We start from the raw sequence: 14,163 nt of genomic DNA on the forward strand, positions 1-14,163 counted from the left end.
CAAAAACAAAGTAGAGACGTCTGTGGTCATGATGTAAAAGTACGCGTAAAGAGGAAATGAATATGAATCCGTATGTACTACATTTGTCTGGTATGTCTGGTGTTTAGTGTTAGACTCACAATCTACAAATTGCAGGATGAAACCTGGCGTCAAACATGCTCGCCCTATCAGCTGTGGGGACGTTATTATACGTCGGTCAATCCCACTGTTCGTTGGTGTGCAAAGAATAGGCAAAGAGTTAACGGTGGGTGATGCCAGCTGATTAGCTTCCTTTGCTTACGATTACTTTTGATGTTACTGACTGTACAGAGTAAACTTCCATGTTTCTGATTGACTTAGCGATAAGCCTGAAGGCTTATAATGTTAAAGTGCAGGTTCTGAGACCGTGATAGATAATTTCTTTTTGTAATTTTGTGGCTAAGAACAAGAAAAAAATCTCTATATTTTAAATACACATATCGATACTGAAGCGTGAGAAAAAGAAATCAAATCACACTTCTTTTTTTACAGATATTAAACAATTTATATCTGGTTTTTAGTGTTTTTTAAAAGGTTTAATCATATTTATTCTTCTAGCTAGTTAAAACAATAATTTAGGTAAAATAAATTATTTGGAGTTAATCACAAAGCTGCACAATGGGCTATCTGTGCTCTACCCAGCAGGGATTTTAAAACCCCGTTTATAGCGGTAGAAGTCCGCAGATATTCCGCTGTGCCACTGGGAAAGGAGGGTTGGTTGGTGTTATGGCTAGGCCAAGTTATACATAACGTGAATCATGTTTTTCTTTTTTCTAAATATAACGCTGTTTACTTAAAATTAATTATTTTTATTGAAAAAATATTTATGTACATAATAAGATAGTTATGTGGCTTCTTACTAGAGCTTATTATCATAATTTGTATTTGTTTTAGAAATAGTATATTTATGACGTAATGATTTCATATATATAACATTCCCCACCACTGATGCAAGATTAATAGATCTATAATTACTCAAATAATTTTTATCACCTCCCCTCGAAAAGAAGAGTAACATTAGCCAACTTTCAACATTCTGGTACCTGCCAACTATTCTGTGACTTAAAAAAACAAAGTAGCAAGTGGCTCACATAATCAATCTTTAACCTCCTTCAAAACCCATGAGTTTCTCTAAGAAGACAAAAAGAGCACATAATAAACCTAGGCTTCTGGAAAGTTCTTAAAATAACGTCAGTATGCATATTTGTTATTATTATTTTGTTTGAAATTAAGCATAAAGCTACGCCCTGAGTTTGTACTCTGCCAACCACGGGTATCAAAACCTGATTTTTAGCGTTGTAAGTCTGCAGACATACCGCTGTGTCATTGAGGGGCATCTAGTCATCACCACCCACCGCCAACTTTTGGGCTACTCGTTTACCAACCAACAGTGGGATTGACTGTAACATTATAACGCCCCCACGGTTGAAAGGGCAAGGATGTTTGGTACGACGTAGATTCGAACCGGCGACCTTTAAATTACAAGTCGAGTGCTTTAACCATCTGGCCATGCTGGGCCCCACTCATATGTAAGTATATTAAAATACTTTTTGAATATAATAACCAGATATTTAGGAAGAAGAAAACTTAAATATAGTCTGATTTATGTTTTTCAGGCATTCCTATATGTATATATATTTATATATTTGCCCCTCAATGACACAGCGATATTTCTGCAGACTTACAACGCTAAAAATCAGGTTTCGATAACCGTGGTTGGCAGAGTACAAACTCAGGGCGTAGCTTTATGCTTAATTTCAAACAAAATAATAATAACAAATATGCATACTGACGTTATTTTAAGAACTTTCCAGAAGCCTAGGTTTATTATGCGCTCTTTTTGTCTTCCTAGAGAAACTCATGGGTTTTGAAGGAGGTTAAGAATTGATTATGTGTTCCATTTGCTACTTTGTTTTTTTAAGTCACAGAATAGTTGGCAGGTACCAGAATGTTGAAAGTTGGCTAATGTTACTCTTCTTTTCAAGGGGAGGTGATAAAAATTATTTGAGTAATTATAGATCTCTATTAGTCTTGCATCAGTGGTGGGGAATGTTTTTGAAAGTTCGATAAAATATATTTCGCAAAGTCATTTAACAAAGTTTAAAATATTGTTGGATCATCGGCATGGCTTCACTACAGGGGGAATCCTGCCTTACTAACGTTTTGACATTTATTTAAGAGGTTGCTGTTGATGAAGGTGAAGGCACAGGTGTGAATTTGGTGTATTTGGGGTTTTATAAAGTATTTGACAAGATGTTACATGAAAGGCTTGCTAAAAGTTATTTCTGTAGATGTATCGGATAGATTATTTTATTCGATAGAAAAGTAGATGGATGGAAGAAAGTAGAGGGTTGTTATAAATCGAGTTTAATCAAGTTGGAACAACGTTAAAATAGAATACCTCAATATTAGTGCTAGAACAGTTGTTCTTTTTTTATTTACATCAATGACACTGATGAAAGAATTGCTTATAAGCTATTTACATAAACTGGATGGTGTTAAAATTACGGTGTTACTGGCAATGCCGTGGTAAACTACATCTGACACCACTTTTTTTGTAGATCGCTTCTTTCTGATACCGTTTTGCTGCCATCACGTTATCCTTGCTTTTAGCTTTTATTTGTTCTTCATTAAGGTTGTAATGACGTCTTAGGGAATTAGCTCATACTAATATACGTAACAAATTTCTGTTTATTACTTTAAACACGAAGAAATAGATTTAGAACTAGGTTTGTTTCTTACTGGCAGCAATTTCTCTTCCTTTGGCTCTCTCTCATGGTCTAGCATGGCCAAGCGTGTTAAAGCGTGCGACTCGTAATTTGAAGGTCGGGGGGTTCGCATCCCCATCGCGCCAAACATGCTCGCCCTCTCGGCCGTGAGGGCGTTATAATGTGACGGGCAATCCCACTATTCGTTAGTAAAAGAGTAGCCCAAGAGTTGGTGGTGGGTGATGATGACTAGCTGCCTTCCCTCTATTCTTACACTGCTAAATTAGGGAGGGCTAGCGCAGATAGCCCTCGAGTAGCTTTGTGCGAAGTTCAAAAACAAACAAACCCTCTCTCATTTTATTCCTTTTATTTTGTATCTCCTGGGCCTTTTTTCCTTTTCCTTCCGTTAAACTCCTGTCTTTAGTATCTTTTTCTCCAATTTCACGCTGAACAAATCTCGTTATTTCTTACTTTGTACTCTGTTTTGGTTATACTGTTTCATAGTCATGTGGGATTCTGTTGTCTCTATAAGAGAAAGGGCTGCTGCTCCTCTAATAATTTTCTATCGACTTAAAATGCTGTAGTTCCTTAATCCCTTAGGCACTAACTAAAAGCAAGTCGCTTTCTCAGCTCTCTCAACCCCAAAAGTACATCTAATTTCATCAGGGACGTAGATTTTTTACACCCGATGGGGGGGGGGATGATTTTTGCAACCACTTATGTGGACTGTTCAATTTGCAAATAGGTAATCTCTGATTAAGTGAACCTGAAAGCTGTAAACATGCAATCACAGAGTAATCTTGTTGCTTGGCCCGGTATGGCCAAGCGTGTTAAGGCGTGCGACTCGTAATCTGAGGGTCGCGGGTTCGCATCCCCGTCGCGCTAAACATGCTCGCCCTTTCAGCTGTGGGGGCGTTACAATGTAACAGTCAATTCCACTAATCGTTGGTAAAAGAGTAGCCCAAGAGTTGGCGGTGGGTGGTGATGACTAGCTGCCTTCCCTCTAGTCTTATACTGCTAAATTAGGGACGGCTAGCACAGATAGCGCTCGAGTCGCTTTGTGCGAAATTCAAAAACAAACAAACAATCTTGTTGCCACGATACTTGCATGTATACTTAGGCCTACTGACTGATACTTACGAACTATCGCTGAGATGAAAAGCTTAAAAGCACGCCGATATTAAAGATGTACATTTTGGTTACTGAAAAAGTCTACATCTAGGCCTAATTATGTAATTCTATTGGTAAGAACACGAGAATCATAAGAACAAACACACAATTTGTAGGCCTGTGATGCAATAAAACAATTCAACAGATCAAATTGCAGGGGTGATTGTATGCACCATACCCTCACCTAAAATGAAGGGGGTGTATCTCCCATTTACCTCCAGGATCTACGCCCCTGAATTTCATAAAGGGTGGATGTAACGTGTCTATCACAAATCGAATCATGACTAAAATTTTGACGGAAATAACCTTAACGATAAGGAAGAAAAATGTCTGTTTGTTTGTAATTAAGCATAAAGCTACACAATGGACTATTTGTACTCTGTCCACCATGAGTATCGAAACCTGCTTTCTAGCATTGTAAGTTCGCAGAGGGGGGGAGAGGGAAGAAAAAAATTTCGATGTTCTGGTTAATCAGTCTCTTAAGCCATTCAAGCATTGTGCTGTTGCAAATGTCAAGGAAAATAGAATTATAGCTTATATTTGCAGAAATATTGAACACATGTTTAATAAGGTAAAAGTATCATTGTATATCTCATTGGTTAGGCCACATTTAAAGTACCGTTTTCAGTCTTACGTTCCTTAAGTCAGAAAGAACATTGAATTATTGAAAATGGTTCAGAAAAAGACAACAAGAATAACACCTAGAATTGAAAAGTTATTATAGGAAAATAGATTACTTCTCTGAAATTGTTCATTTTTTAAAAAGGTATAGTTAGAGTGAATCTGATTAAAGTGTTTAAAATTGTTAAGGAAATTAATAATTCTCGTGCATCACCTTTTTTTAATATTAAATTATATAACTAAAAAACAAATATAAATTTTAGCAGGAAATAACCCATTTTTAGTTGAGACATATTATCTTTCTAACAAGGTGGTTGGTGGTCTCCATATGTAGTGGATACAGTTAATTTAACATAGTTTAAAAGAAAGCTTGGTGAAGGTTTGAGTGATTAGGATTAGTGTTGAATTATTTTTTTTTAGTTTAATTTAGTAGATAGGATATTCTCGATGAACCAAAAGTTCCCTATTGTTCTGAAATTACATGTATAATTATAAACAAGACTCGATCAAAAGTTGCTGCTTGGTATATTTTTTATTCACTGTGAAACCAGAATTCATACTTTCACTATAGTATAAATGGACAAACAAAAGGTCACTGAAGTTTTAAAGCTCTAACGCTTAGGCGATTTTAAGATACGGAAATTTTTCATTTTTGCGGTTAATGTTTATACACGTAATTCTGTCTGACGACTTACCCTGGCGCTTACCATCCATATAAGGCACTGATATAAAATCAGAATATATACTTCTATATACTGTTCATCACTTTCCCTGTGTCAACTGTTCAAATCAATGATGAGTTTGAGAGCTACCTTGACATAGCAAGAAACATTTTAATAGTTATAAACATACATTTTGTTACCATGTTTTTATACTTAAAAAATGAAATAAAACTACACTGATTTAGGGAGTAAAATCATATTTATACGTTGGAAATGCGTGAGAAAGAAATTATTTACAGGTCCGTAAACGTAAAAAAAATGTCATTATACACAAATAGAACATACGTTTTATACTTAACCCAGTAGGTTATGCATATTATCGCTTTATTTATATTTTTGCTATGACAAAAATACTGGCATTATTTTCTTGGTGGTGTATATGCTAATAACGGATATCACAGTATGTTTAGAATCCTTCACTTCCCTAAACCTAAATAAACTTTCACAGTGATCAAAGAAGCGTCTTCGCTTTCTTAAGTCCATCAAACGCTAAACACTTTACTATATTTTCAAATATAAATTTTGATAAACCGCAAATAAATGTTAGGAAATATGCGAATACATTCTGAACTTACTATTGTTAAACTCAAACGCTAATACATTGGTCACACATCAATCGTTTTGGTTGGAATAACGAACAACTATTTAAACTCGTACAAAAATCACTGCAACAAGCTGCTGATAAGGGGTATAGCTAAATTATCTGTTTTTTTTTTATATTTCCGCTTCACAATTATTGAATATTCCTTGATATCAATAGAAAAGGACAATTAAAGATCGTCACTTAAGTTGGTTAAAACGTAAATAAGTAAAAATCTCCTTTACTGGTTTATAAATCTCTCGTTCTCTAAAATGATATTTCTTTTAAATATGGTACGATTTATAATATTCTTAGTCTGAAATTAATATTTCTGAATGTATTTGTTCGCAATATTCATCCACATGTTTAAAATATCTCCAAAATATAGGTCTTTATACTGTAACGCATTTCAAGATCTGTTCTTTTGTTAGTTTGAGAGCTTAAATGCAGTGATGCTATTATATATATGAGAAGTTTTATAGAAGTATATATATATATATATAACTTACATTTCATTACACAGTGTTTAACCATTCACAGAGAAATAATTACAGAAATTTTCTATCTATAATTTCAAATGATGCTTTACCTACTTGAGCGATAGAGAAATACGTATGTATATAAACTTAAGATTATATCAATAACTGATCAATATCTAACAGAATATTATTCCAATAATTTAGTGGTAAGTTTACGGAATAGAAACGGTAAAAATTCGTGTTCGATAGTGCAGGTAACCCATTGTGTGGCTTTGTACTAGAACAAACAATCTAACTGATTTCATAATTAATAATTTTTTTACTGCTTATTGGCGTTCTTGATGTTTAATGTTTTGAAATGAAAGTAATGTATTGTACAAAAAGGAAAGGCATAATATATATCTGAGAATCCTTAAATAGGTATGTTATTCTTTTGTTGAGAGCTGTACAGAAGATACAATAGACGAATTATGTTTTTACAGGTCTAAATTCTTTTAACATTATTAGTTACTACTCATCAAAAACCGAAACAAAATAAGAAATAATAATCTGAATTTAGCCTTTAATAAACTTATGCCTAATGGAAGACTCAAAATAGTTGCTTTTGTATAGTACATCAACATTTTGTTTTTTATTAGTAAAAGAACTGACATACTAAGAAAGAAAAACAATAAAGTATTTTAAACGGTTTTGTCTCTTTTTCTGAGGAGTGGACTATCATGTTTATTCCAAACAGCCTAATTGTTTGAACGTTTAGTGCTATGTTCAATAAAATATGCCCAATTTCAATAACTTGTTAGTACGTACATTTTGTGAGAGAAAAGAAATACACACTAAAGTGTAAGCAGGCATTTGACATACCTGATCACGGCTATAAATTTACTTTCTCTTAAAGGTTTGTATATTAGATACGAAGATACATCGATTAGGTAAAAGTAGTTTTTCTTTACAGTACATATCGTATGATCTAGTCCAGAGATCAATGAGAAAATGAAATAAGGTAAGCCTTTCAATCTTGTATTTTATCAATTAAAATGGATACAGTGCTAATGATAACATAACCAATCATATTTATTCAATATAAGACGATAGAAAGAAGAGAATCGAACACATGCAGTGACACTTTTCAGATAAACATATCCTAGGAATCAAAATGGCTATAAGCTAGGGATAACAGAAAAACACGAAGACCTTGAATGAAAATGAACTACACAATAATGCACGTTACAAAGTTCTCAAGGTTGAAGTGTCGTATAGATTAACATTTGAGTTTGTATTGGACAAATTAATTTGAGTTTGCACTGAACAATTTAAAATCATTGTACTCAAAACATATCGAATTATTATAATTGGAGCAAATAGGAAAACACCCAGTCTTTGTCTACTCACTTATGAGAAACAGGACAAGGTGGAAGGTAAAAACATAACGCTGAAGTATTGCACATTTCTGTATATGTAAAGTTTGAAACGTAAATGTGAAATACTAAACAGCTGAAGTGAAATATGTTCAAATATAAACCCACGATATGAAAATTAAACTGTAGCTGTAACGTTTTGCTAAAGTGTGTAAGTTTAGAAATGTTTCAGATTTTGAAAGAGTTATCGTCATAAAACAGTTATTCTGGATAACATGACTTTCTCAGATATGTTGACGACACCTTCAAAATGTGGTTAAACAATACACACAATATTCAAGATATTAGAAACCATCTGAATAAAATTCACTATAGAAAAACGAAGAAACAAAAACTCTTTCTTTGGTGTGGTGCTATCAAGGCACATAATTAATTTACCACAAGTGTTTAGAGGAAGCCAAAAGTATGGCTAAATTTGAACCACCCAAAACAGTGTACAAACAAATGCCATAGTTTGTGTAGATTCTAGAATGAACACGATTTGTAATTTCGGAGACGTTAAGAAGAAAGAACAAAAAGTAACTATAACTCCTCTCAGCAATGGATACTCAGAACATTTGATAAAGAGGAAAATAAAAAAGGTAAATTTCAAAAATAACCAGACAGAAAATTACAAACAAGGCTTGAAAAAAAATTCATTCTTTCACAGATAATCCTCACCTAATACAAAAATAGCGATTTAAATTTGTTCATTTCATATGTATTTGCTCATAAGAAGTAACCTTAAACAAATATGAATACTAGGCAATATTTGCCAAATAACTACTCTATCTTTTTCTGTTCAGTTTTCTTTAGTTGTGTTTAGGGAAACATAAGAATCTTAAATGGTCTTATTTGGTTTAATTTGATATTACAAATATTATTACATTTCTCTATTGGTCTGAAAAATAAATTAACACTGTATTTATGCTGTGACTACTATTTAATGAAATGGAAATCACTCATACATTTCAAAGTTGAATTCATAATCATTAATTCTGGTAGTGAAAAGAAAGAAGTAAAGGATAAATACAATCGACATTTTGTTCATCAGAAAACAAAACAGAAACATTTAAATATGTCATATTCGGAATATTTATTCCATATCCGCATTTGACTGAAATCTTGATAAAAGAAAGAAAGGTCACGTGAACACGCGAGTTTTATCGTAAACATGGATTTACACTTAGAGGTCGGGCAAAGTATCCTCAGGCGGCGACTGGAATTAACTTTGTTTCTCTGCTCGTTTGACGACCTCATTGATAAGAGTTATTGAGTGGTTTTAGTACTTGATATCAGTACTAGGCAGATTAGAAAATATGAGAGAGATCGAGGAAAATTAAAACAAAACAAGATATTTATCTTGAAGTCGATTCACGAAGGGTGTTAAATTCCTAAAAGTGAAAGCACGACAATAACTCACAACGAAAAACTAAATAGTTAACTTTCTAAAATAAGCAACTTAAAATAAAGTATTTGTACTCCTAAAATAGATTACTTATCTTTTGTTCTATGCCTTAGTTGTCGATAGAGTTATTCATAAGTACATGACAATTTTGGTCTCTTATAAGATTAGAAAACTACACCTCACATTAACTAATTAATATTTTCGCCATTTATCACACACATTTATTTTTCAAATGCTGTTTAAAATAACACTTAAAACTGTTATCCTCCTTTGTACATACTTTAAATAAATCAGTTTCTTTCTACAACTTCATACTAATATTTTAATACATAAATGTATCTATTTAAATGTTTAATGCATTATATATTTTTTATATTCTAAAATGTAGTGTTGTTACTACATTGTTTTTGAACAATACCTAACCGATTGTTTTTGCCTGTAACATAACGACCGATCCACAAGGTTTTAATTTACAACTAGAATGTTCATTCTTCGGTGTTGTCGTTTATCTTCGTCTCCTTCTGGGACAGCGGATTTACAACGCTAAAATCAAGGGTTAGATTCCCCTCGGTGGACGCAGCAGAAAGCTTGATGTTGCTTCGCTAAAACACACACACACAGTCGTTTTCCTTCCCTCCACCATTATTTTAAGATCAGATTTTTCTAATCCTGAGAGGAAAGAGAGGCAAAAAAAATTAAACATTGCAATCGTGGACAATCCCTATGTAGAACTTTGTGTGATTATCTCAAACAGTTGTAACGTATATTTTTAATAACAATATGTAACAATTTTGATTTGTAGCGTGTCAGACTTAATGACAACGTCATGTTTCGAAAACATTTCATGCTTCTGGGTTATGATGTATTATGGATACTCTTGAAGTTCTACGTTGGGCTGATTTTCATTTTTCCTCTCACACCATCCGTTTGAACTAGATTGACATTCGATCTATTTAAGTTAATGATGAATCTGAGAATCGACTTTTATCTCATGTTTGAACTTTCTTCTGAAGAAAACAAAAACTACCCTGTCCACTCGCATTAGATTTTGCGTTTCCTTCTTTGGGCTTGCAAAAAAACCCAACAAAAACACAAGCCATTTTCTTTAAAAATAATTTAATATTTTAATCTTATTATTACTTTCTAAAATGAACATATGAGGAAAATATAATATGATTACTGAATGGTTTCAATATCTCGCAAAACTATACGAAGGCTATCTGCGCTAGCCGTCTCTAATTTAGCAGTGAAAGACTAGAGAGAAGGCAACTAGTCATCACCACCTACCGCCAACTCTTAGGTTACGCTTTTACTAACGAATAGTGGGATTGACTGTACCATTATAGCGTCCCCATAACTGAAAGGAGCGAGCATGCTTGGTGTGACAGGGATTCGAACCCGCGACCCTCAGATTACTAGTCAAGTGCCTTAACCACATGGCCATGCCAGGCCCTCTTTTAAAAAGGAAACTGACTCCCTGAACCAATGTGTATTACAGACAGTTAAAATAATTATTACCCACAGAAGCATTGCAACTTATGGCTACTTGTTCTTTCTAGCAGTAACTGTAAAGTTTATAAGATGTTTTATTGCATTTGATTTCTTTGGGATTTTAGTAGTGTACACTTCTTTTTCTGCCCCCCTTCCCTCAGTGGCACAACGCTACAAACCGGGTTTTAATACCTGTCGTGGACAGAGCACAGATAGTCCATTGTGTAGGTTGAACGTATTTGTTCAACATATTTAATTAAGGAAATTTAAAAAACAGTTGATTGCAAACATGGAATAGAGAATATAATTTATTTGAATTCAATGCATATACAATTTTAAAAGTGAAATATGTTCAGCACTATAATAGAAAATCTTTGATGTTTAAAACGTTGAGTACATAGGTTGCCCGATAATAATTATAATCATCATAGACAAATCATTGAATTAAGTTCATTGATACAAAAAAAATTACTCGTTTGAAACTTTATGAAAAGTTCAAAACATTTTCAAATTATTTTAAGTAATTTTTAGCATGTTTAGACTGTTAGCATGCTCAGACTGTTAATAAGAGATTCATGGTACACTCGGTGCCACAAAATGCATTCCTTATTTTAGGGTCATGGATGCACTTTAAGAACTAAGGTAAAATCTCACTACTCGATTATAGCAGCTCAAAATTTGGCTGAACTTACTTTTGAGTAACTGCCTCTCCCCTTAGCTCAAATATGAGAAATGTTATTCGCGGATAAGCCTTGTGTAGCTTTGCACGAAAATTTTAAAACGAAGCAAACGTACTAGCGGATTTTTTAGGTAAATTCATATGATTAATTTTGAAGCGTTGTATCATGTTCATACTATAACAGTTGTTTTTCATGCAATTTGGTAATATAATGTGACCCTAATCTCCATTGCTTTTTGTTTTGGATGTCACGCAAAGCTACACTAGGGTTATCTGCACTAACCGTCTCTAATTTAGCAGTGTAAAACTAGAGGGAAGGCAGCTAGTCATCACCATCAACCGCTACTTGGGCTACTCTTTTACCAACGAATAGTGGGATTGGTCATCACATTATAACGTCCCCACAGCTGAAAAGGCAAGCATGTTTAGTGTGATTGAGATTCGAACCCGCGACCCTAGATTACGAGTCGAGTGCCTTAACTACCTGGCCATGTCGGGTCCAATCGCCATTGACGTTTTATGACTTTTTGACTGTAATAACAATTGAAGTGAGAAATTGATGAAATTCATAGCATCGTTTTGTACAGTTATTTTAACTCACTGTATCGTTTAGGTCTTCTTAGTAATTGAAAGTGTATGACAGGTAATTATCAACATGTGCCACCCAATTGTTTATTATGTACTATAACTGTTATTCTACGTTTAATAATTATGTATGTACTCTCAGTAGTAAATGCCGGACATTCAATACAAAATATCTGGAAGTTGATGTCAAGTAAAAATGTGGTATTTTTTTCTATTTATACGGTAAGTGTTCTTGTGTTTGTAATAGATGCTCCACTGAGACGTGATAATTCAAATTTTATTATACAATAGAGACGAAATTGATAATTTTCAATCAAAGTTTGATGTGCAGCAGTCAAAACAATCTAGTCTGAATCATAAGAATATAAATCATCTCATACCTGGAATATCTATAGTTTCAGATAGAATGAAATCATTTTTGATATCCAATACGTGTAACAAGATATTTTTGGAACACTTATTAGTAGTAGGACATCTACCGAACATTTGTGTCCACAAACCATTGATTATAAAAGAGTATTCCTAGTATGTAATGTAAATTTTGGTAAATTTACATCTTTAGAATACTAATGCGTAATGAGCAATGGAAATGTATGAGACTCAAATAACACATAACAGTTTTCAGATATATTTTTCAATATCTTTATAAATATTGTGAGTTATTTTACTCCTACTTTAAAGGCGGTAAATATTCTTTGAAGATTTTTCAAGAAGAACTATTTCATCATGATGAAATATCCTTCAGTACTTCAGTTAACAGAAGTTATGTTAGGTAATTACAGTACTGGTGTTTTAGTTGAAGTACCAGGGAACTCCGTGGAATAACGTGTTTATTTATCATATTTTGTTTTTATACAGTATTAAATGGCAAAATATTGTAAAACCACATCATGAAACCTATAGACAAATTTTCAAAATAAAACACCCACGTAAGTAAAACACTTTCTCAGTATTGGCCACACGAGATCGATAGTTCTAGCAATATGTTAACCAATGAAACCATATTTTTCTAGTAAGAACGGATGTGACATAACACAGGAAAAGTTTCTGTTGTAAACTATTTTTCCATGAAACAACTACAGCCTTATTAACACTACTACTTTTATTAAAAATGCGCTTCTTGTAAATGTAATCATAATATAATAAAACTTTTACTTTCTAGTAAAAAGTTTCTAGTTTTAATATATGATAGTAGATTTCAACCTTGTTTCTGAAGTACCCTTACACAATTACATATCAGTCTGACAGTTCCAGAATATACATTTTATTTATCGCCTTTTAAAAACTGTTTCATTTGTATTTTCCTGTTTCTTAAGGAGAAACTCCTCCATATTTGACATTGACTACAGAGAAAAGTTCAAATGTGGGTGTTTGAGGGCCCCCTCTCTGAGTACACTGTATAGTTCAGGCATAGCTCACTACGCGTATATTCTCTCTCTGATCTTAACGTTGTCCTTATTTTCAGATTAGACTTAAAATACTTGAAAATCTTGCTTATTTCTGTTCCTGTTCCTCCATATGTTAGATTCAAAAATATGTTTATTTCAATTTTATGTAACTGTGAATGGTGGATATGTTTGTAAAAAAGAAAAAGGATACTATCAAATCAAATCAGAGATTATTTTGAAACATATGAATTTTTCAATGTATTAGTTGAACCAAGCAAATTATTTAAATCTCACAATTTACTGGTTGTAAATATCTATTTGTAAACGTTACTTATGTATATACACTCTTAAGCAAAAAGGGATAATATCCTGCCTATGTCATCCATGGTAGGTTTTCATATGCAGTTTTTATAAATGTATTTAAAAGCTTATGAGGACTAAGTCTATAACAACTTAAGTTGTTTTCTGTGAAACTTGAGTGACATCTTTTGACTGAGAATTGCTTCATTCTATTTACCGATACTTGCAGGAGGTTTGAAAAATATACTATTTTCTTAAAGAATAAACAAGCCCGAAGCTCAACATAAAAAAAAAAAGATTTTCATAAAGTTTTCTCTTAATGTACTCACATTTATTCTGTAAGGCCTAAATTAGGATCTACTAAATATTAGGATCAAATTTAATTAAATTTGGCCCTGTATTTTTAATCAACTTTACTTAAAACATTCTATCTTAATGTAAATTAAACTTATACTATCGAAGCCCTTACTACCCCAGTCCTTCCGTCAATAAAGTAAATGTATAACAGAATTATCAATAATAAAATTTAATTTAAGCATCTAAAAGAATGTTCATCCACACCTCTCGAAGTTAAGAAATAACCAACTCACCGTGGACAAACCAAATTTAATCAATACCTA

The sequence above is a fragment of the Tachypleus tridentatus genome, chromosome 13, assembly GCF_004210375.1.
Source record: "Tachypleus tridentatus isolate NWPU-2018 chromosome 13, ASM421037v1, whole genome shotgun sequence".
Taxonomy (NCBI): domain Eukaryota; kingdom Metazoa; phylum Arthropoda; class Merostomata; order Xiphosura; family Limulidae; genus Tachypleus; species Tachypleus tridentatus.